The following is a 24,014-nucleotide window of genomic DNA, read 5'->3' as shown; positions in this document are numbered from 1 at the left end:
GCCATTTATTAAACTGGTGGTTGACTAATATGCACGAATGTCAGCACCTCACTTCTTTGTAATTGCATTTATTACATTCTTGTTGAAGTCCAAAGATATTTCATCTGCCTCATATATTCTGCAATCCATATGAAATAGTTTTGCTGTGTATGTTATTCCAAGGATCTCACTCATTCCGATGGAATATCGTACGTTCTAGGGGCCTTTTGCCACTTAGATCTGTCATTGCTCTGCACATTGTTTTCGCTGTATTTGTTGCAGCTCATCTTCACGTGTTTCGTCTTCTCTTCCCATAATATGGCCTGTCTATACATGTACCCCCCATCTTTCAGCCTTCTCTTCTCTGCCTAATATTAACTTGCCAAGTGAACCGTTAAAATTCTTCCTCGTGCTTTTCTTACCCCCAACGGTTCTTTTTTAGATTTTCCTATAGGCAGCGCTCACCATTCCCGCTCTTGCAACACTGGATTTCTCCTCTAGCCTTTCCTGATTTGTTATATCGCACATTCTGTTAGTTTCCTTTTTTAGACGTTTGGATTCCCTTTTCTCCACTTCATCTGGCACGTTTTTATATTTTCTCCCTTTGTCAACATGTTCTATATCTCGTGTTTTAGTCACAGACCTCTACTGGACTTGGTGTTTTTGTCCAATTGATCCTCTGCTGCCTTCACTGTTTCACCTCTCAAACGACCCTTCCGTCCTCTATTGTCTCCCTTATGCCTTTTCCAGTCAATCATTGCGTAACGTCCCTCTGAAACTTTCAACAACCTCTGGTTCTTACATTTCATGCAGGTCCAATCTCTAATTTCCCACCGTTCTGCAATTTCTTCAGTTTTAACTCACAGTTCATAACCAATAAATTATGACCAGCGCAACATCTGCTACTAGAAATGTTTTGCAGTCTAAAATTTGATCCTGAAATCTTTTCCTTAGAGATATACATTGGGATGACGAAAGTCATGGGATAGCAACACGCACGTGTATAGGTGGCGTCGGTACGGCGGACACTGTGTCGGCGCAACTCTCATTTGTACTCGGCTGATCCATGTGAAAAGCTTTCAGACGTGATTATGGCCACAGACTTTGAACACGCAACGGTAGTTAGAGCTAGACAATCCATTTCGGAAATCGTAAGGGAATTCAATATCACGTGATACAGGCCGTCAAGAGTGTGCCGAGAACACCAATTTTCACGCATTATCGCTCACTACGGGCAAGCAGTGGTGGGTGACCTCCTCTTAAGAAATGAAAGCAGCAGCGTTTGCGTAGAGTTGCGTAGACTGCTAACAGACAAGCAGCAGTAGGTGAGCCGGCCGAAGTGGCCGTGCGGTTAAAGGTGCTGCAGTCTGGAACCGCAAAACCGCTACGGTCGCAGGTTCGAATCCTGCCTCGGGCATGGATGTTTGTGATGTCCTTAGGTTAGTTAGGTTTAACTAGTTCTAAGTTCTAGGGGACTAATGACCTCAGCAGTTGAGTCCCATAGTGCTCAGAGCCACCACCAGCAGTAGGTGAAATAACCGCGCAGAAAACAATGTGTGACGTACAGAGAATGTTTCCGTTAGGACAGTGTGGCTTTAATGGGCTACGGAAAGAGATGGCGGACGCGAGTGCCTCTGCTGACAGCACGACATCTCCTGCGGCGTCTCTGCTGGGCTCGTGGCCACATCGGTTGAGTCCCAGACGACTGGAAACCCTGGCCTGGTCACACGTATACCGATCTCAGTCGGTAAAACTAGTGCCAGGGTACGAGTGTCGCGCAGACGCCACGAAGACATGGCCGCAAGTTGTCGACAGCTCACTCCATAATCGTGTGGGCTGTGTTTATATAGAATGGAATGGATTCTCTGGTCCAACTGAACCGGTCATTAATTGGATACGGTTATGTCGGCTACCTGGAGACCATCTGTAGCCATTCGTGGACTTTGTGTTCCCAGACAATGATGTCATGTCTCCGGGCCACTGGTCTGAAGAACATTCTGGACAATTCGATCGAATGATATGGCAATCCAGATCGCCCATCATGCAGCCCATCGACCATAATCGAGAGGCCAGATGGCGCACAGTATCCTGCAGTGGCAACACCTTCGCAGTCATGGACGGCTATAGAGACACCATGGCTCTGTATTTCTGCAAGCGGCTTCCGACGACTTGTTGAGCTGCTGCACTAACCCGGAAAAAAGGACGTCCGACGCCGTATTAGGAGGCCTCCACCTGAAAAGTTTGATGACTGAGGCTCTGTTACACGTATACATTCACGATTCTCAAACCAAGTCTTAGCAATGATTAAATTGTGATCTGTGCAATGTTCTGTCACGCAGCTTTTCCTGTCGCTCATTTCCCGCAGACCGTGTTCCCCAAATATTTTTCGATCCATTCCTTTACTTACTATTGAATTCCAGTCCCCAGTTAAACTTTTGTCTCTCTTGACTACCACGGTAATTTATTTTATCTCATTTTTTTGAAAACTTTTCGTTATTTGCTGATCTAGCATGGACTTGCATCACTGGGGGGGGTCTTTGTTTTGTACCTATCTCCGCTATGATAGTTTGTTCGCTGTGCTTTTCATAGCAGTTCATCTATATTCGTATTTTCGTATTCATTATTAGGAATACTTCTGAGTTCCCCCTATCTGACTGTGTGTTGATAACGGTGAGGGTTGATATCGTAAGGTAATTTACATAATTTTATAGCTACATGTTGATGAGAGAAATGCGCATAATTCGGCAGTGTGCTGCCGTCAGTCGGTCAAATACACGGGGCGAATCATCGTAAATATTGCTAAGGTGGAAAGCGCTACTGATGTACGCTTTTCACAATAAAGAGATTTTAATAATACTTAGAAAGTGTACTATTTGTGCAGGCATACATTTCAGAGGTGTTTGTTGCGGGATTCTAGTGCGAGTCGTTTAAGATGGATTAATTTTGAAAAGTTTTCACACCAATACTGTGCACGTCCCACGTGAACAACACGCCGCAGTTCTGCACACGGTCACGCGATGCCCCGGTACGCACGGAATTCCAAGCAGAAACGCGACGAAAGGCGTTTCAGTAGAGCAGGCGCCGAGCAGCCGAGCACTGGCGGCAGGAAGAGGGACCGCGCGCCACCTGCTGGCCGCACGGACGCGCCCCGGCTCCGCCGTCACCACCAGCGACAGCAGCAGAAGCGGCGGCGGCGGCAGCACAACTGCCTCGGGCCCGTTGCGTACTGCCTGTCGCGATTACTTGACACCAGCGATCTTCTACTGGACGCGCGTCAAGTTGCTGTGAAAGAGTGCAAGCGAAAGAATCGATCCTCGGCTAATACGGGACACACCTCTAGCTGGAGTTCGGTTTAGCTGACAGCCCGCCCTCCGCCGGGCACGCAGTCAGCCCGAGTCCGGCAGACCGCAGTGCGCCTGAGCCAGCCGCTGGTGACTCCAGGCCTCGCAAAAACACTCCACCTGCGGGTCGCGCGCCTCCAAAAACCGACACCTTCCTCGCTCTCCATCGGCCCCATACGTGTTCGCTCCTGGTTTATGTACAGACTGTTTCACAACTACTGGAGTGTTTCACCGACCTGCACGCGAGACGGTTAAATACACTACTGGCCATTAAAATTCCTACGCCAAGAACAAATGCAGATGATACAAGAGTATTCATTGGACAAATTTACTATACTAGAACTGACATGTGATTTCATTTTCACCCAATTTGGCTGCATAGATCCTAAGAAATCAGTACCCAGAACAACCACCTCTGGCCGTAATAACGGCCTTGATACGCCTGGGCATTGAGTCAAACAGAAATCAGAGCTTGGATGGCGTGTACAGGTACAGCTGCCCATCCAGCTTCAACACGACACCACAGTTCATCAAGAGTAGTGACTGGCGTATTGCGACGAGCCAGTTGCTCGGCCACCATTGACCAGACCTTTTCAGTTTGTGAGAAATCTGGAGAATGTGCTGGCCAAGGCAGCAGTCGAACATTTTCTGTATCCAGAAAGGCCCGTAAAGGACCTGCAACATGCGGTCGTGCATTATCCTGCTGAAATGTAGGGTTTTGCAGGGATCGAATATAGGGTATAGCCACCGGTCGTAAAACATCTCAAATGTAACGTCCTCTGTTCAAAGTGACGTGAATGCGAACAAGAGGTGACCGAGACGTGTACCCAATAGCACCCCATACCATCACGCCAGGTGATACGCCACTATGGCGATGACGAATACACACTTCGCATCTGCGTTCGCCGCGATGTCGCCAAACACGGATGCCAGCATCATGATGCTGTAAACAGAACCTGGATTCGTCTGAAGAAATGTCGTTTTGCCATTCGTGCACCCAGGTTCGTCGTTGAGTACACCATCGCAGGTGTTCCTGTTTGTGATGCAGCGTCAAGGGTAACCGCAGCCATGGTCTCCGAGCTTGTAGTCCATGCTGCTGCAAACGTCGTCGAACTGTTCGTGCAGATAGTTGTTCTTGCAAACGTCCCCATTTGTTGACTCAAGGATCGAGACGTGGCTGCACGATCCGTTACAGCCATGCGGATAAGGTGCGTGTCATCTCGACTGCTAGTGATACGAGGCCGTTGGGATCCAGCACGGTGTTCCGTATTACCCTCCTGAACCCACCGATTCCATATTCTGCTAACAGTCATTGGATCTCGACCAACGCGAGCAGCAATGTCGCGAGAGGATAAACGGCAATCGCGATAGGCTAGAATCCGACCCTTATCAAAATCGGAAACGTGATGGTACGCATTTCTGCTCCTTACACGAGGCATCACCAGACCGTTTCACAAGGCATCGTTTGGAAACTTTCCTCATGTCAGCACGTTGTAGGTGTCGCCACCGGCGCCAACCTTGTGTGAATGCTCTGAAAAGGTAATGATTTGCATATCACAGCATCTTCTTCCTGTCGCTTAAATTTCGCATCTGTAGCACGTCATCTTCGTGGTGTAGCAATTATAATGGCCAATAGTGTAGTTACCTCGTACTAGAAAATTAAAGAGGGTTTTGAAGGAGAGACAAGCGGCCGTACGAATATCAAGAGCTTACGTGGTCAGCCAGCACTAAGCAAAGAGGGGAAAACTGAAAGGTGGAAGAAAATGTAGCAGAGCTATACAATGGAAGTGATCTTCGAGACAATATTACAAAAATGCAGGCGAGATGATAGATATGATACCGCGAGAAGATTTGATCAGAGCACTGAAAAACCTAAGTCAAAACATAGCCCGCGAAATAGACGGCATTCTCTCAGAATTCTTGATGTCCTTGGAGGAACGGCCATGAAAGAACTACTCAGCTTGGTGTGCAAGATATGTGACACAAGTATGATACGCACCAATTTAAACAACAACTTAATAATGTCTTAACAGGTGTGAATATTATTGAACTATCAGTTTAACAAGTCACTCATGCGCACCGACGATAAGTATTATTTACAGAAGAATGGGAAGAAGTGTTTGGCTCTGTACAAATGTATTAACGACCGAGGTTATACTAACCGTGCGAGTTACCTAAGAAGCCAGACTTAAAGAACCTACACTTGCTGATTTCTAGATTCAAAGAACAATTTTGACAATGTTGATTGGAAGACACTCTTTGAAACTCTGAAGCTAAGAGGGATAAAATACAGAGAGCGAAATGTTATGTACAACTATAGAGAAACCATATTGTAGCTCAAAGACACGAAAGACATTAATGTGAAGCAGTAGTTGAGAAGGAAGTGAGAGAAAATTGTAGCTTATCCCCCAAGTTATTCAATCTGCACACTGACTAAGTAGTCAAAGGAACCGAGGAGAAATTTGGAAAGGGAATTAAAATTAAGGGTGAAGAAACGAAAACTTTGAGGTTTGCAGATGACGCTATAATTCCATCAGCGAATCCTCCCACCCCCTCCTCCTTGCCACCATTCCTGAGGGGAAACATCAATAACGGTGACTGGATGTAGCCTCATTAAATCAGGCGATGCTGACGGAAATAAATTAGGAAATGAGTCCGTAATAGTAGCCGACGATATAGTAGACGGACGATAGCAATAAACGTATTTTTGAATAAGAGAAATTTGCTACGGTTAAATATATATCTAAATGTTACAAATTATTTCCTGAAGGTATTTGTCTTGAGTGAGATGCAGTCCTGTTGTTTTCATACAGAGATAGAGAGGACAGACGAGGCGGCAGGTCTGCATCGAGTCAGCCTTCGGACTCGAGGCCACAAAACCGTAAGAGAACTGCGATAATGTTTACGGAATCTGCAAGACCTTTAGCGGGAGAGGAAAAAAAATACAGAGTGCCGAGTTCTCTAGACGTCCTTATGTTTTTCGTATAGCTGCACACTTGTAGGGTTTCGCTGTTTGATGTTCGGCGGCCGCGCCACTGGCCGTGCCTCCGCGGCTCGCGGGCAGCGGCGAGTGTGGCGCCGTCGGCCACTCACCACAGCGGAGCACCACTCACCTCTCCTCTCAGTCTCCGTCACCAGAGGCACAGTGTGTCGCCATCGACAGTTGCAAAACAATGATTTTTTTACATGGAAATGAAATTACGTCACAGTCCCTACTAGCAAAAAAACAAATGCTTCTCAATTTCTAAACGCAAAACTACTGTTTTTTTTTTTTTTTTTTTTTTTTATTTCGCTACAGACCAACTAGGGTAGCGTCAAAATAATTATTTATTTCTCTTCTCCTTCACCATGTTCGAAAACTCATGCACTTTGTCAGAATGAGCTCCAGACCACCTGCCCCCTGTTGTTTTCCTGCTTGTTTTATCTTTTGAGCCCTCTCAGTCCTGCCTCGAGTGCTCGGCGGGCCTGCGCCAGGCGAGAAGCGCTAGTTCTGCGTTCTAATAAATATGAGTTATTTATTCTGTCACAGAACTTAGTTTAGTACATATTACTCGGTAAACACATATATTAGTCTGTTTTCTGCCTTACTATTACAAGTTTCACTTTTCTTCACGTACTTTTCAAGGAAACGAGAAAGGGTCGTGAAGCTGCGTTTTATGCATGTTCTCGAGTATGTATTTGTGCAATAAACTTAAAGAGTCTCGTTTAATTGTCCTTTTTTCTTGCCAGCAACTGAAGTAAAATGTATCCCTTCATTATTTCGTTCGTATTTCGGGAACGTGGAATTCAGAACCTTTGCACAAGTAGCTGTTTACATACATTTCCGCACAGGCCAAATTTTTGAAAACCTGTTTCCTTCCTCAGGGCGAGGTTGGTTTTGGTGGAGAAGAGGTGCCTCAATTTATTGCAGACGGTCGATGACAGAACGTCACGTTTTTCAAACTTCCTTTAGCATTTAAACAACCTGCTTAAGAATATAAGTTCAACTACGAAACCGAAAGCAACGGTGCGTTACCATTTTTGGCCATGGACGTATACTCAACTGCGTATAGTACACTGGGACACAGAGTATACCGAAAGCCAAGATACACAAATTGGTACCTGCACGCGGAGAGCCATCGTCACCCTACTCATAAGTATTCAGTTCTGCACACGATGGCTGCCCTTCCCTACCAGATATGTACCAGTAACAATATCATGGACCTTGCCGTTCGTGGGCAGGCCGGCGTGCCTCAGAGATACAGGTAGCCGTACCGTAGGTGCAACCACAACGGAGGGGTATCTGCTGAGAGGCCAGACAAAAGTGTGGTTCCTGAAGAGGGGCAGCAGCCTTTTCAGTAGTTGCAGGGGCAACAGTCTGGATGATTGACTGATCTGGCCTTTCTGTGCTGGTACTCCGAACGGCTGAAAGCAAGGGGAAAATACAACCGTAATTTTCCCCGAGGGCATGCAGCTTTACTGTATGATTAAATGATGATGGCGTCCTCTTGGGTAAAATATTCCGGAGGTAAAATAGTCCCCCATTCGGATCTCCGGGCGGGGACTACTCAAAAGGACGTCGTTACCAGGAGAAAGAAAATTGGCGTTCTGCGGATCGGAGGGTGGAATGTCAGATCCCTTAATCGGGCAGGTAGGTTAGAAAATTTAAAAAGGGAAATGGATAGGTTAAAGTTAGATATAGTGGGAATCTGTGAAGTTCGGCAGCAGGAGGAACAAGACTTCTGGTCAGGTGAATACAGGGTTATAAATACAAAATCAAATAGGGGTAATGCAAGAGTAGGTATAATAATGAATAAAAAATAGGAGTGCGGGTAAGCTACTACAAACAGCATAGTGAACGCATTATTGTAGCCAAGATATACACGAAGCCCACGCCTACTACAGTAGTGCAAGTTTATATGACAACTAGCTCTGCAGATGATGAAGAAATTGATGAAATGTATGATGAGATAAAAGAAATTATTCAGGTAGTGAAGAGAGACGAAAATTTAATAGTCATGAGTGACTGCAATTCGACAGTAGGAAAAGGAAGGGAAGGGAACGTAGTAGGTGATTATGGAGTGGCGGTAATAAATGAAAGAGAAAGCCGCCTGGTAGAATTTTGCACAGAGCATAACTTAATCATAGCTAACATTTGCTTCAAGACTCATAAAAGAAGGTTGTATACATGGAAGAGGCCTGGAGATACTCGAATGTTTCTGATAGAATACATAATGGTAAGACAGTAATTTAGCAACCAGCTTTTAAATTGTAAGACATTTCCAGGGGCAGATATGGACTCTAACCACAATCCGTTGGCTATGAACTGTAGATTAAAACTGAAGGAACTGAAAAAAGGTGGGAATTTAAGGTTCAAAATGGTTCAAATGGCTCTGAGCACTATGGGACTCAACTGATGAGGTCATTAGTCCCCTAGAACTTAGAACTAGTTAAACCTAACGAACCTAAGGACATCACAAACATCCATGCCCGAGGCAGGATTCGAACCTGCGACCGTAGCGGTCTTGCGGTCCCAGACTGCAGCGCCTTTAACCGCACAGCCACTTCGGCCGGCTGGGAATTTAAGGAGATGGGATCTGGATAAACTGACAGAACCAGAGGGTGCGCCGGGCGGAGTGACCGAGCGGTTCTAGGCGCTATAGTCTGGAACCGCGCGACTGCTACGGTCGCAGGTTCGAGTCCTGCCTCGGGCATGGAAGTGTGTGATGTCCGTAGGTTGGTTAGGTTTAAGTAGTTCTAAGTTCTAGGGGACTGATGACCTCAGAAGTTAAGTCCCATAGTGCTCAGAGTCATTTGAACCACCCAACCAGAGGTTGTAGAGAGTTTTAGGGAGAACATCAGGGAACAATTGACAGGGATGGGGGAAAGAAACACAATAGAAGAAGAATGGGTCGCTTTGAGGGATGAAATAGTGAAGGCAGCAGAGGATCAAGTAAGTAAAAAGACGAGGGCTGGTAGAAATCCTGGGGTAACAGAAAATATAATGAATTTAATTGATGAAAGGAGAAAATATAAAAATGCAGTAAAAGAAGCAGGCAAAAAGGAATACAAACATCTAAAAACTGAGATCGAAAGGAAGTGAAAAAGGCTGAGCAGGGATGGCTAGAGGACAAATGTAAGGCTGTAGAGGCATAGCTCACTAGGGGCAAGATACATACTGCGTACAGGAAAATTAAAGGGATTATTCGAGAAAAGAGAACCACTGGTATGAATATCAAGAGCTCAGATGGAAACCCAGTTCTAAGCAAAGAAGGGAAAGCAGAAAAGTGGAAGGAGTATATAGCGTCTGTACAAGGGTGATGTACTTGTGGACAATGTTATGGAAATGGAAGAGGATGTAGATGAAGGTGGAATGGGGGATATGATACTGCGTGAAGAGTTTGACAGAGCACTGAAAGACCTAAGCTGAAACAAGGTCACGGGAGTAGACAACATTCCATTAGAGCTACTGACAGCCTTGGGAGAGCCAGTCCTAACAAAACTCTACCATCTGGTGAGCAAGATGTACGAGACAGGCGAAATACCCTCAGACTTCAAGAAGAATATAATAATTCCAATCCCAAAGAAATCAGGTGTTGACAGATGTGAAAATTACTGAACTATCAGTTTAATAAATCACAGCTGCAAAATAATAACGCGAATAATTTACAGGCGAATGGAAAAACTGGTAGAAGCCGACCTCGGGGAAGATCAGTTTGGATTCCGTAGAAATGTTGGAACACGTGAGGCAATACTGACCTTACGACTTATCTTAGAAGGAAGATCAAGGAAAGGCAAACCTACGTTTCTATCATTTGTAGACTTAGAGAAAGCTTTTGACAATGCTGACTGGAAAACTCTCTTTCAAATTCTGAAGGTGGCAGGGGTAAAATACAGGGATCGAAAGGCTATTTACAATTTGTAGAGAAACCAGATGGCAGTTATAAGAGTCGAGGGGCATGAAAGGAAGCAGTGGTTGGGAAGCGAGTGAGACAGGGTTGTAGCCTCTCCCCGATGTTATTCTATATGTAGATTGAGCAAGTAGTAAAGGAAACAAAAGAAAAATTCCCAGTAGGAATTAAAATCCATGGAGAAGAAATAAAAACTTTGAGGTTTGCCGGTGACAGTGTAATTCTGTCAGAGAGAGCAAAGGACCTGGAAGAGCAGTTGAACGGAATGGATAGTGTCTTGAAAGGAGAATATAAGATGAACATCAACAAAAGAAAAACGAGGATAATGGAATGTAGTCAAATTAAGTTGGGTGATGCTGTGGGAATTAGATTAGGAAATGAGACGCTTAAAGTAGTAAATGAATTTTGCTATTTGGGGAGCAATGTAACTGATGACGGTCGAAGTAGAGAGGACATAAAATGTAGACTAGCAATGGCAAGGAAAGCGTTTCTGAAGAAGAGAAATTTGTTAACATCGAGTATAGATTTAAGTGTCAGGAAGTCGTTTCTGAAAGTATTTGTATGCAGTGTGACCTAGTATGGAAGTGAAACGTGGACGATAAATAGTTTGGACAAGAAGAGAATAGAAGCTTTCGAAATGTGGTGCTACAGAAGAATGGTGAAGATTAGATGGGTAGATCACGTAACTAATGAGGTGGTATTGAATAGAATTAGGGGGGAGAAATTTGTGGCACACCTTAACTAGAAGAAGGGATTGGTTGGTAGGACATGTTATGAGGCATCAAGGGATCACCAATTTAGTATTGGAGGGCAGCGTGGAGGGTAAAAATTGTAGAGGGGGACCAAGAGATGAATACACTAAACAGATTGAGAAGGATGTAGGTTGCAGTAGGTACTGGGAGATGAAGAAGCTAGAGTAGCATGGAGAGCTGCATCAAACCAGTCTCTGGACTGAAGACCTCAACAACAACCACAATATCAAAGAAGAACTGAGGGAGCTACTTCGCACGTTTCGCCCCAACGTTTGTGATAACATTGTAAGCAAGGCAACCGAGGTCAACCAAAACAAGAAATGAGGGCAAGGAAGAGCCTACTTCCAGTATGTGAAGGGCATCAGCGAACGACTAGGCAACGCACTCCGCCGGCGAGGTTTCAAACCGATTTTCCGCAGCAGGCAAAGGCTCGACAAAATGATAGCTTCCACGAAGGATGAAGTCAACAAACAAAATACTGCAAGAGTACACTGATCAGTCACTACGTTATGACTACCGACCTGCTATCGTCCAGGCGATAGCAACGTCACCTGGCGAGCAATGACCGCTAGTCACGGTGCAAGTAGTGTCATTGAGCGTTCAGTCCGTGTGTAGAACGGGCAAGGCACGCTATGTATCTGAGTTTGACCGAGGGAAAATTGATGACCCGAAGGCTCGTCACAAGCACTTCGGAAACTGCACGACTTTTCGGGTGTTCGAAGAGTGCTGTGGTGAGTGCCTTCAACACGTGGCGAAACCAAGGTGAAATCACGTCCAGACGTCGTGGGGTTGCGTGGTCGCCCCTCATTACAGATGTCGGACGTCGTATCGTGGGAAGGCTGGTGGAACAGGACAGATAGCTGTGGCGGAACTAACGTCAGACTTTAATGTTGGGCAGAGTGCAAGTGTGTCTGAGTGTCTGAACACAGTGCACAGAACACTCCTAACGACGGGCCTCAGCAGCCGCTTTTCAAGCACGTACCATTGTTAACACCACGACATCGGCAACTGCGACTCAAATGCGCTCGTGACCTTTACTTTCCTCATCATGCTGAGTGGGCGCCAACAGCTCCTCGACACCTGTCCTGCGGGACGGAGACAAGCTGACGGAGGCTCCATTATGCTCTGGGCAACGTGCACGTGGGCATCCACGGGTACAGAGTAGCTCGTGCAGAGCACCGCGACGGCTAAGGAGTATCGCACACTTGTTTCGGACCACGCACATCCAATTGATGTGCTGGCCCCCCAATTCACTAGCTCTGAACGCCATCGAAAACATCTGTGATGTGATTGAACGTGCCGTCAGAGCTCATCTGCCCTCACCCCGGAATTTACGGGAATTAGGCGACTTCTGTGTGCAGATGTGGTGCCAACTCGCTCGCTCCAGTTGCGTACCAAGACCTCACTGTTTTCATGCCACGACGTGTCGCCGCTGTTATCCGTGCCAAAGGTGGGCATGCTGGCTGTTAGGCATAATGTTCTGCTGTTCAGCTTATGTTGGCCTTGTTTTGATTTTTTATACTGTTTAGGGAGTAGTGTAACATAAAGGTAAGTAGTAAATGAAGCGAAACTGTGGTTTCTAAAAGAGAAACCCAAGTCACATAATTACTCGAGATGTCTCAGTAGGTCGTCCAAACTCGTAGACCTAGGTGAAGACGACATTAACGCGTGACATGACCTGCAGATCGCGCAGGGTACAGCGGTACATCTACAAACGTACAAACGTGCGTCATACCACAGCTCATTGACCTCAAGGTTATCCCAGTTTCGATGACAAATCTTTTTACATTAACACTGGCGAGGACGTCTACATGGCTTTCCTCAGGTAGTCTTTCCATGTCCACATGATGAGGTTGCAAAAGTGCTACAACATTTCTATCGAAATGTACGTGTGAAAAACCTTGTTTCGATTATGAAACTGTGTGAAATAGTCTGCGTCTGTCCGTATGCCGACAGTTTGTACGAGAAAAAATATATTAAGTCTTTAGCGCGCCAGAAATAATTAACTAATACTGATTGTGATTTATGTTGCTGAGAAATGTGAAATATAAAACCGAGTGCGTCTGCACTGCCATTTAAATGCGGCGCGTTCGCTGGTTCCCTCTTTCCCCTCGTCGCACTCAGACTGACATACAGAAATTCACTGAAGATACCTTACGAGCAAGCTTGGAGAACAAGTCAAGTTTAAAGTCAGCCAGACGCAAACTCACAATCGGTAAAAAGCAGATTATCGCACTCGATGGAAATGACAGTCGAATCACTGAAAAGGAGGAGGTTTTGAAGTCATCAGAGACTTCTGTAGCAATTTGTATAGCAATCCAAGGGAAAATTTGAGTGTATCTAAATGATGTAACTAGTGTTCCAGATATACTCCCATCGGAAGTCAAGTGTGCTGTTGATACCATGAAGAAGGGAACAGTGCCGTGTGATGATGCGCTCAGGGTTGACATCCTCAAACTGGCAGGAGAGGCAACAATAAATCACTTGGCAAAAGTATTTACTTCCTGCCTGCACTATGCTTCAGTCCCATTATCGTGGAACAAGGCTAAGATTATATTGATACACAAGAAAGGAAGTATTCACAATATTAAAAACTACCGACCTATCAGCTTGCTCTCAACTTTGTACAAAATTTTCACAAAGATCTTGTTAAACCGAATTAGTTCCACCCTAGACTCAGCCCAACCTATAGAACAAGCAGGATTCCGAAGCAATTTTAGCACTATTGACCACATTCTGACCGTTAGTGAAGTGATAAGCAGAACGAATGAATACCAACTGCCTCTCTGCATTGCCTTTGTTGACTTTGAAAAGGCATTTGACTCCGTTAGCCATGTAGCTGTCCTCCAAGCTTTGAGTGAGCAAGGAGTGGGAACAGCGTACATTGAAGTGCTCAGGAAAATCTAAGAGAATTCTTCAGCTTATGTTAACATCGGTGAATCAACTCAAGAATTTCGCATCATGAGGGGTGTCAAGCAAGGCGACCCCATCTCCCCAAAACTGTTCTCTGCTGTATTGGAAATGGCTATGTCAAAGCTGAGCTGGGAAGGTAAGGGAATTAGAATTAATGGAAGAGGGCTTACCAACTTGAAATTTGCTGATGATATTGCCTTACTGGCCAAACACTTCGCAGAGCTCTAAAACTTAGTTACAGATCTTGCATCGGAATGTTAGCTGGTTGGCTTGAACATGAACCTTTCCAAAACAAAAGTAACGTCCAACAAATGGGTCCCAGCTGGAGATGTGAAAGTCAAGGACAGTCTACTAGAAGAGGTCAGTGAATATGTCTGCCTTGGCCAGATTATAAATATGAAGGGAGACATAAGGCCAGAAATCTATCGACGCAACAAGCTTGGCTGGCAAGCATCTGGGAAGAATTCAACAGTATTCAGATCAAAAATGCCAGTAAATCTGAAGAAAGCAGTATTTGATCAATGCATTCCTCCTGTGATGACGAATGGCTGCGAGACATGGACCCTGAACTCATTTACAAAAGGGAAACTTAGGACAGCACAGAGAGCCATGGAGAGATCAATGCTAGGCTATACAAGAAAGGATAGGAAAAGGGCAGATGACATCCGATTGTGAGGAAGGTTAATGACATCTTAGAGACGGTAGGTTCCTTGAAATGGCAGTGGGCTGGCCACGTCGCAAGAAGAAAAGACAACAGATGGACGAAGCTAGTACTGGAGTGGAGTCCGAGAGAGCACCGGAGGCCTAGAGGAAGACCACCAGACAGATGGGACAAAGACATCAAGGATATCGCTGGTAACACCTGGCAGAGAACTGTCCAAGACCGTCCCACTTGGAGAAGTCTGCTGAAAGCCTACCTGAATCCACGACTCGAAGAGGCCACATCATTTAATGATTGAATTGGCTGATGATGATGATGATGATTTCATCGAAGAAAATTACAATAGTATTCCTGCAAGAAACATTAGGTCTGTTATTAGAAGAAATACCTTTGGGAACTAGGAACAGAATGTGGTATCAACACGATGGGTGTCCAGCACAATTTTGGCTGATGGCTAGAAATGAGTTGCAGAGACAATTCCCAAATCGTTGGATTGGAAGCAGAGGAGATGTGTTGTGGCCGGCTCGTTCACCAGAGTCGACGCCTCTGGATTTTTTCTTGTGTGGATTCGTAAAAGACATTGTTTATAAAGACAGTTCCAACTACACCTGAAGATATGCGAGAGAGAACTGTCAGAGCGTGTGGTTTGATAAGTGCGGATGTGATAAGGAATGCGACTCAATCCATGGTAAGAAGATTGCAGCACTGCACTGATACCAGTGGTCATCACTTCGAACGCCTTTTGAAAATGGACTTTCATGCCACCTTTTTGACCTTCGTTGGCCTTCAAAGACCTTACTATTACACATCATTGGATTCGTCTCGATAGCCGTTATCAAAAAATAAGTACCAAAATATGACACCCCATTAAAAAAAGAAAATTCACCTTCGTATCTCTGAAGCGAGCGCACCTAGCAACAAAAAAACCAATGAGATATTATGGCCCCCATTGTCCCATCCAACATTTGTCCCACAAACGTTTCAGTTACTGTCATACTTTCGGGGTTATTCTTGGTGGCAATACTTAGTGACTCACCCTGTATATCCTAGATACACAGCGTAATTGACAGCTACGGTTTTGTTTATTCTGTTTTTGCAGCTGAACATGGCCTGATTCGGTAGAAACCGCAAAGTACTGTTAAATTAAAATCTGATCTAGACTGTTTTGTTCGTAAAACTATAAAAGAATATCACTGTTGTCTCGCGTTTCTTCCTGCAAAGAATTACTGACGGTTAAAGAAGTTATTGCAACGGCGTAAGAAATGAAGTGGATGCGTGCCGACGTATGGTGTTTCAAGACGAAATATATATTTCAGTAAAACTCCGTTTGCTGTTTCTCTCCGGGGCAGTCGCGCAGATCCCCGTGTGATGCAGAGTGAAATCGGATATTCCTCCCGACCCTCGTCTCCCTCCGCGCCTCAGGTTGCTTGCTGCCCGGGGCGGCGCGACGCGCCAGTATTTTCATTTCCCGGCGCGACGCGACTTCGTGCGGGCGTCCGCCGTCGCTGCCCCTCCACGCGCACGCCGTGCCACACCCACCCTAAGGAGCCAGCGAGCTGCAGTCCTGGAAATACTAAAATGTAGACTTTCACGGCCGGAAATGTCATGTCCATTATAATTATCCGGGCTGTTATGCCGTGGTCGGTTGGTGAATTCTTTGTCAAATCCCAACGTTTCGTCCCCGTCTGCGAAGGACATCTTCAAGGGGGTCTGTAGCTCGATGGAAGGTCCAGCACACCCACGGGCTCGCTACTGACTGCCGCTAAATTCCGTGTCCGCGCACTCCCGCGCCACGGCGTGACGTCACGTGATTTGAAAACGTCAGTGCAATTGGCCGCTGTCCGCTGCCGTCGATCGCCGTTGCCATCACCCAGTAGTGGACGGGTGGTACACATCTTCTTTGACACCGGCATCCATACACCGTTTAATTTCACGCCCTCCTCCTTACGATTTAAATTATTAGGGTGTTTAGCGATTTCGATTGCCTTCCTTTAGAGCCTTTCGTAATATCCGCTTGTGGCCGCTAGTACTTGCGTCTCCTCGAAACGAATATGGTGGTTCCCTGGCTGGAAAGCATGCTCCGTAACAGCTGATCGTTCCGTTTCTCCTGTTCTACAATTGCCCTTGTGCTCTTCCAAACGTTTTGAAACCGTTCTTTTAGCAGTACCCACATAAACATCTCCACAGCTGCATGGGATCCTATACACTCGAGCTTTTTCCAATGGTTTGCAAGCGTCCTTGGCAGGCTTAAGGTATTCCTGTATCTTCCTGGTGGGCTTGTAAATTACGGTGATATTCCGCTTCGTCAAGATCCGCCCTATTCTTTCCGTTACATTTTTAACAAACGGCAGGAAAACCTTAGATTTTGCAATAGCCTAATAATTTCAATCGTAAATGACTCTGAGCACTATGGGACTCAACTGCTGTGGTCATAAGCCCCTAGAACTTAGAACTACTTAAACCTAACTAACCTAAGGACATCACAAACATCCATGCCCGAGGCAGGATTCGAACCTGCGACCGCAGCGGTCGTGCGGTTCCAGACTGTAGCGCCTTTAACCGCTCGGCCACTCCGGCCGGTTTCAATCGTGAGGAGGAGGGCGTAAAATTAAACGGTGTATGGATGCCGGTGTTAAACAAGATGTGTACCACCCGTCCACTACTGAGTGATGGCAACGGCGATCGACGGCAGCGGACAGCGGCCAATTGCACTGACGTTTTCAAATCACGTGACGTCACGCCGCGGTGCGGGAGTGCGCGGACACGGAATTTAGCGGCAGTCAGTAGCGAGCCAGTGGGTGTGTTGGACCTTCCATCGAGGTACAGACCCCCTTGAAGATGTTTCCCGCAGTCGGGAACTAAACGTTGGGATTTGACAAAGAATTCACCAACCGACCACGGCATAACAGCCCGGATAATTACAATGGACAGTCCTGGAAAGAGCGTGCTGCGGTTTTCAAAGTCAGCGCTAAGTTTGTCCACGAAGACTCATCTGTTTCTATATGTATTTTTTTCATTTTTTTTAATCCCAAGGAAGCAGAGCGTCAGAACACCAGCATCTCGGCCGGCAGCGCGCAGTGCCCCTGACTCAGGGCCCCACCCTTGTGTCATACAGTCCATACGTCCCACACACCTGATGGCCACTGCGCCACGCCCACGCCCGCGTTGAGCAAGCAGGGCGACTGCAGTCCGTGACGCCTGTCACTCGTCGCTACAGTGTTGCCACATCGGCTACCAGCAGCAAGCAGCACGGTTACAGGTGGCACACGGACACGGCAGGTCACTTCACAGATGCTGTTCGTGTGCAACACGGATCACTGTCGGAGGTGGCCGTCGTCAGGTGTGACGGAAACACGATACGCCCCACCGACTGCTCATTTTAAGTGACCGAACTGCGGCAGACGCAGCTAATCACAACACCGTGGCTGCAGTGTATCCGAGAAAATGACGATCAACAATCTGCGGCAGAAATAATACAGAGATCGCTTTGTTCGCGGCGATTAAAACTAACCTTTATGAGCAAACTGAAGACAGAAAAAAATCAGTTTCAAAGATAAAAGTAAACTCTAATTTCTCTCCATTATTGGTTACCTGAAACTGTCCTCACACTGGCTACACGGGATGCCGCGTTACTAACCGACGAGCAGTCCTCTTCGGCACTCGGTTGCAGATTATAGGTGACACACGCAGATTGCAAACGAGAAAAGAATGATAGGAAGAAAAATAAGAGCAAATAAAAAGGACATTACGATGATGAAAAATGGCGCGGCAAATAATTAGAAATAAAAATAAGCATTTAAACCAATTAATTCAATTAATCTAATGATGAAATTCTTTTTATTTCGAAGTGCCTCATTGCTTTGCCACTGGTTCCGTTTCTCTGGAAGTGAGTGTTCAACCAATCAAATAGCTGTTACGGCAGTGACACATATTTCGCTTAAGAGTGGCGTAAATTTGCGGGTCATGTACCATTTCACCTGCAGCAAAAGCAGCCGGGGTAATTTTAAATGCAGTCTTGCCCCACAGTTTGTTGTTTTCACACGAAAACACCCGTGTGACTGTAACTGACTGACTTCCACCATCTTCCAGCGATTAGCGTTGCTTGCTCGTAATGCGGGTGCCAGGTTCAAGTGACCATCTCACAGTTTTTTGGAGGTTGGAAGCTTTGACACGCTGTCCTGTCAGATTTATGAGGTAAAATCTTCTTCAGTATATAAGCAGTGGTATGGACATGTGAAAGCTCGTACCCAGCGCGAAACTAGACGTCATATGTTTACTGGATGTGCCTCACTGAAGTAAAGAGAGGAAAACTATCTGTAGAGTTCCATTTCAAACCACTCGCTAAATTTTAACGTTACGAAAACAAGTTTATTTTCCGAAAACTTTCCGGTTATTCTATATCGTGAACGTATTTCATGTACACACTGTCGCACGCCAATACTTCATTTTTTTTCTTGGAAAAATTTCCACCAAAGCCCTGCAATGGGCAAAACTAGAATCTCATCTCAAGACGTTACTAACTACGGAGAGACGCCGACTGAATTTTTCACGCAAGAAAATGGGAAAGCGCGGTGCAAAGAGTTTCTATCAAACATCATCGTGATAGTCCTGCCGACAGCTGGTAGCGGGTGTAGTGAAAAATGAGTGAACAGTGTGGCATCAGCTTTAACATTCCAGAATGAGATTTTCACTCTGCAGCGGAGTGTGCGCTGATATGAAACTTCCTGGCAGATTAAAACTGTGTGTCCGACCCGTTTGGAAGGTAGGAGACAAGATACTGGCAGAAGTAAAGCTGTGAGTACCGGGCGTGAGTCGTGCTTCGGTAGCTCAGATGGTAGAGCACTTGCCCGCGAAAGGCAAAGGTCCCGAGTTCGAGTCTCGGTCGGGCACACAGTTTTAATCTGCCAGGAAGTTTCAGCTTTAACATTATTAAATAACTTACTTGCAAGAACGTACGAACAAAACAGTATTGTACACAGGCATATATTGAACGTCGTTGAGCTCTTCTTACTACTCTGTCCTTATTTCTATCTGGCCATTGTGATTTAGGTTTTCCCACCACTTTCCGAAATTACTTGAGATGGCCGCAGAGATGGTTACTACTTTAAGGCCGCTGCTGACTACCTTTCGCATCCTTCTCAGATTAGACTTGTTAATTCTTAGGCGCCTGTACAGAGGAATTTTTTTATTTTTTATTTTTTTCATTTAGCGCAAATACTACAATATATCCACGGATGAATAAAACTACAGCTACCGCAATTAGGTATTTGTTTAACGACATCGGAGATATTTAAGGCACAAGGAAAGGAAACGAAGATTAGGGTTAAACATCCCGCCGACGACAATACGAGTGTGGAAAGAGCACGAGCTGGGCGATCGCAGCGGCCGGTGATGGAAATGCGGCGCTCCGTCTGTGCCGGCGTCCCCTGCGGGCCTTTCACACAAACGAGTCCGCAGCCAGTTGGAGGACGGCGGCTGCGTGGCGGGCCCGCTGTGTGCGCCTCCCCAGCCTCTGCACGTCTGCGCTGACCAGCCACAGCGTGACGGCCACCGCCCACCGCGGCCCTGAACGCCGCTTGCTGGCGCTGCAGGCATGCGAAGCGGTAACAAAAGTACGTGAGCGGAGCAGACACGGACTGGCGAAGGTACGCGCTGTCTCCGTAGTACGTAACACGTTGAGACGAGATTCTAGTTTTGCCCATTGCAGGGCTTTGGTGGAAAGTTTTCCCAGGAAGAAAATGAAATATGGACATGGGGAAATGCACCGAGGTAAGCAACTTTGAGTAAGTGCAGATTATTATTAAGCACTGCCTGTGAATGAGTATCTCGAAAATGGGGGAGTTGGTCTAATGTTCAAGTGCTACTATCGCGAACATCTGCAGGAAGGAGTAGAAGGACAGTGAATGTACCGCGAGGAACAAAATGGTTGGACGTCAACAATACCGCTAGGCGCTAAGTGGTTTGACGTCGACGACTCCTCACAGAACGCGGGGTTCGGAGGCTTCTGTCTTCTGTAAAGTGGGACAGACAGTGATCTGCGGTATCTCTTCCGAAATCGCACAGTACTGGCGCACGCTCGACTGTTTCGGAACACACCGTTCATCCTACATCGTTCGAGAGGAAGTTCAGGCTGCCCCTGTGTCTTCACATGTACAGCCAACGACATCGTCAGTTACGATTGCAGTGCGCATGATACGATACCATCGGGATTCGACCGTCGATCAATGCAAACGTGTCGGCTCTTCCGGTGAATCACATTTTTGCTGCACTATGTAGATGGTCGTCCGCACATACGCCGTCGTCGAAGTGAAAGGCGGGTCGGAAGGTGCAGTGCGCCACGGGCGCCAGCTGGTGGGAGCAGTGTTATTCTCCTCCGCTTACGGCCCCTCCAGCCGGAGGTTCGAGTCCTCCCTCGGGCGCGGGTGTGTGTGTTGTTCTTAGAATAAGTTGGTTTACGTTAGTTTAAGTAGTGTATAAGTCTAGGGACCGATGACCTCAGCACTTTGGTCCCACAGGAACGTAACACACATTTGAACATTTTCCCCCGCTTACATGGTACCTGTGGTAGTTATCGAAAACAAGTTGACAGCTACGAACCACCTGCATCATCCCTTCGTGCTTGATGTCTTCAAAAATGTTCAAATGTGTGTGAAATCTTATGGGACTTAACTGCTAAGGTCATCAGTCCCTAAGCTTACACACTACTAAATTATCCTCAGGACAAACACACACGCCCATGCGCGAGGGAGGACTCGAACCTCCGCCGGGACCAGCCGCACGGCCCATTACTGCAGCGCCCAAGACCGCTCGGCTAACCCCGCGCGGCGCTCGGTGTCTTCCCCGACATCTTTCAGCGGTATAATTGTCCGTCTCTCGGAGCCAGAACCGTGCTACACTGAACTATACTATACTGAACTGACACAGATGCCTCGGCGACTCACCTGGCTGCTATCGGTCGCCAACACCGCTCACGCAAAACAACGGCTCGTTATTTATTCGAATCACGTGACCTTTGCGTAGCAATCTGCCGCCACATACCTCTACAAACCCACCAACGAACTGTGGGACCTGATACGCAGAATCAACACTGTATTTCTTTCTAAAGACGGGCAGTCAAGCTCCGTAGGTTGGAACTTAAATTGTGGCAACACTAATGTGGAGACACTATGCAATGGAATCTATTATTGTCGCTGCTAGCTCACGTTGTTGAGATGCCTACCTTACCTCCGAGCAAATGGACTCGCCCGTCCCACATCACTGGTGTGCGCAAATGGCTCTGAGCACTATGGGACTCAACTGCTGTGGTCATTAGTCCCCTAGAATTTACAACTACTTAAACCTAACTAACCTAAGGACATCACACACACCCATGCCCGAGGCAGGATTCGAACCTGCGACCGTAGCAGCAGCGCGGCTCCGGACTAGAGCGCCTAGAACCGCACGGCCACCGCGGCCGGCACTGGTGTGCGCACAATCGAGGCAAACACAGTGACTTGTGAGCGAGCGGTCTAACGAACGGTGTCACTGTGTTTTCGAAACAGGAACAACGGAGTTGGATCGAGACTGAATGTGCCAGAGGTCGTACAGCACGACAGTGTCACCGAGGTCTTCGAGAGGCGAGCGGGGAATCGGCACTGCCGTACAGACCAGTGGCACGTTGGGTAAAAGCCTTCAACGAAGGTCGGCAAACTGTGGCAGACATGCATCGAGCAGGTCGTCCTGGCGTCCCCAAAGAAGAAGTGCATGCTGATGCCGCTTGGTGGACGGTGATCGACGTCACACGACTCACGAGCAAGCCCACTACATCGGATTAGCGCGTACGACTGTGCTTCGCATCGTGAAGGAATGTCTGGGCGTGCGAAAAATTGCATCACGATGAGTTCCGCATTACTTGACGAAAATGTAGAAATGGATGCGTCACGACGCTGTTCAGACGCACTTGGAGTGCTATGGGCGCGAAGGAGAGGCTTTCTCGTGCCGTATCGTAACACTGGATGAGACATGGGCCACATCGTACGAGCCAAAACTGAAACGCCATTCCCACGAATGGGTTCATTATGGCTCGACACGAAAGTCGAAAGTGCGTCAGAGCCCCAGTATGGTGAAAGTTATGGTGATTCTCGTCTGCGATTGTGATGGTGTTATCCTAACGCTTTACGTTCCTCCACAGCAGACCGTCAATGCACAGTATTACTGTTCGTTTTTGGAGCATCACCTGCGAATAGGTTTGAGAAAGAAGCGGCGACACTTTCTGTGCAACCCACCCATCATTTTGCACATTTATTGGTCGGCCCAAGTGGCCGTGCGGTTAAAGGCGCTGCAGTCTGGAACCGCAAGACCGCTACGGTCGCAGGTTCGAATCCTGCCTCGGGCATGGATGTTTGTGATGTCCTTAGGTTAGTTAGGTTTAACTAGTTCTAAGTTCTAGGGGACTAATGACCTCAGCAGTTGAGTCCCATAGTGCTCAGAGCCATTTGAACCATTTTTTGCACATTTATGCGCGGGCGCACACAGCGCAAGCTGTGGCTGCCCTGTTCGGTCGATGGGACTAGGAAGTACTGTACCATCCATCATACTCTCCGGACTTAAGTCCTTGTGACTTTGATTTGATTCGTGGCATTCGCTTCAGAACTGTGCCAGAGATTCGACAGGCAGTAGACCGCTCTATTCGCACTATCAACAGAACAGGCTCTGCTAACGGTATACTACGCCTTCCACATCGCTGGCAACGGGTTCTACACAACGCTGGTGACTACTCTGAAGGAGAGTAACAGGTGCAAACATGTAACTCTTTTGTATCGGTTGTGAATAAATAGTTGCCACGATTTAAGTTCCAACCCTCGTATTAAGCAAGTGGCCACAATGTTTTGCCTCCTCAGCGTACATCTGTATCCGTAGTCTGCTAACCACTCACATGTGCATTCCAAAGCCTCGCCATCCTTCCACATACTGGGACTTGTTCCCATTCCGTTCGCGTGATGAGCAAAGCAAGAATGACCGTTCGGGTGTGTGCGAGCTGCGATTGGTGTAACCTCGCGGTCGCCGTCCTTACGGCGGGGAAACGGAGGACGCTGCAGATCCTCACGTAATGCCGGGTCTTTGAACTGTGTAGGCAGGCTTCCGCAGGAAAGTTACCTTCTGCCCTCGAGCGCCTGCCGACCAGTCTTTCAGCATTTAAGCGTCACCTGCGGCCACTCGCGTTATCCGTCTCTGCATACGATTGCTGTTTGCTAAGCGGCTCACAAACTGGAGTAATATTCAGCCGCGTGCCGTACAAGTGTTTTGTGAGCGACTCTTCGCCCAGGGTCCTGCCCGGCACCTGCATCACCTACAGGTCTAATGTATACAGAGAAGTGGCGGATGGCAATTTTGCTCCTCACGAGCAGGACGGAGGGGACCCCGCACCGAACTGGAGAGCTGTCAGCGAGCGGCACCCGCTCCGGACTGCTCCTTCCGCAGAGCCGGTGTCGGCTCTGAG

At 47.0% G+C, this 24,014-nt stretch overlaps 1 protein-coding gene across 5 annotated transcripts in view; it reads right to left on the bottom strand.

The window, feature by feature from the left end:
- Positions 1-24,014, bottom strand: part of LOC126481546 (neurexin-1) — a 2,075,559-nt gene that overhangs the window by 1,830,432 nt on the left and 221,113 nt on the right. The gene's annotated exons all lie outside the window — the stretch shown is intronic.

The sequence above is a fragment of the Schistocerca serialis genome, chromosome 5 (genome assembly GCF_023864345.2).
Source record: "Schistocerca serialis cubense isolate TAMUIC-IGC-003099 chromosome 5, iqSchSeri2.2, whole genome shotgun sequence".
NCBI classification, from domain to species: Eukaryota; Metazoa; Arthropoda; class Insecta; order Orthoptera; family Acrididae; genus Schistocerca; species Schistocerca serialis.
Note: the sequence above shows the minus strand (reverse complement) of the source record. Positions and strands in the feature narration are given on the sequence as shown.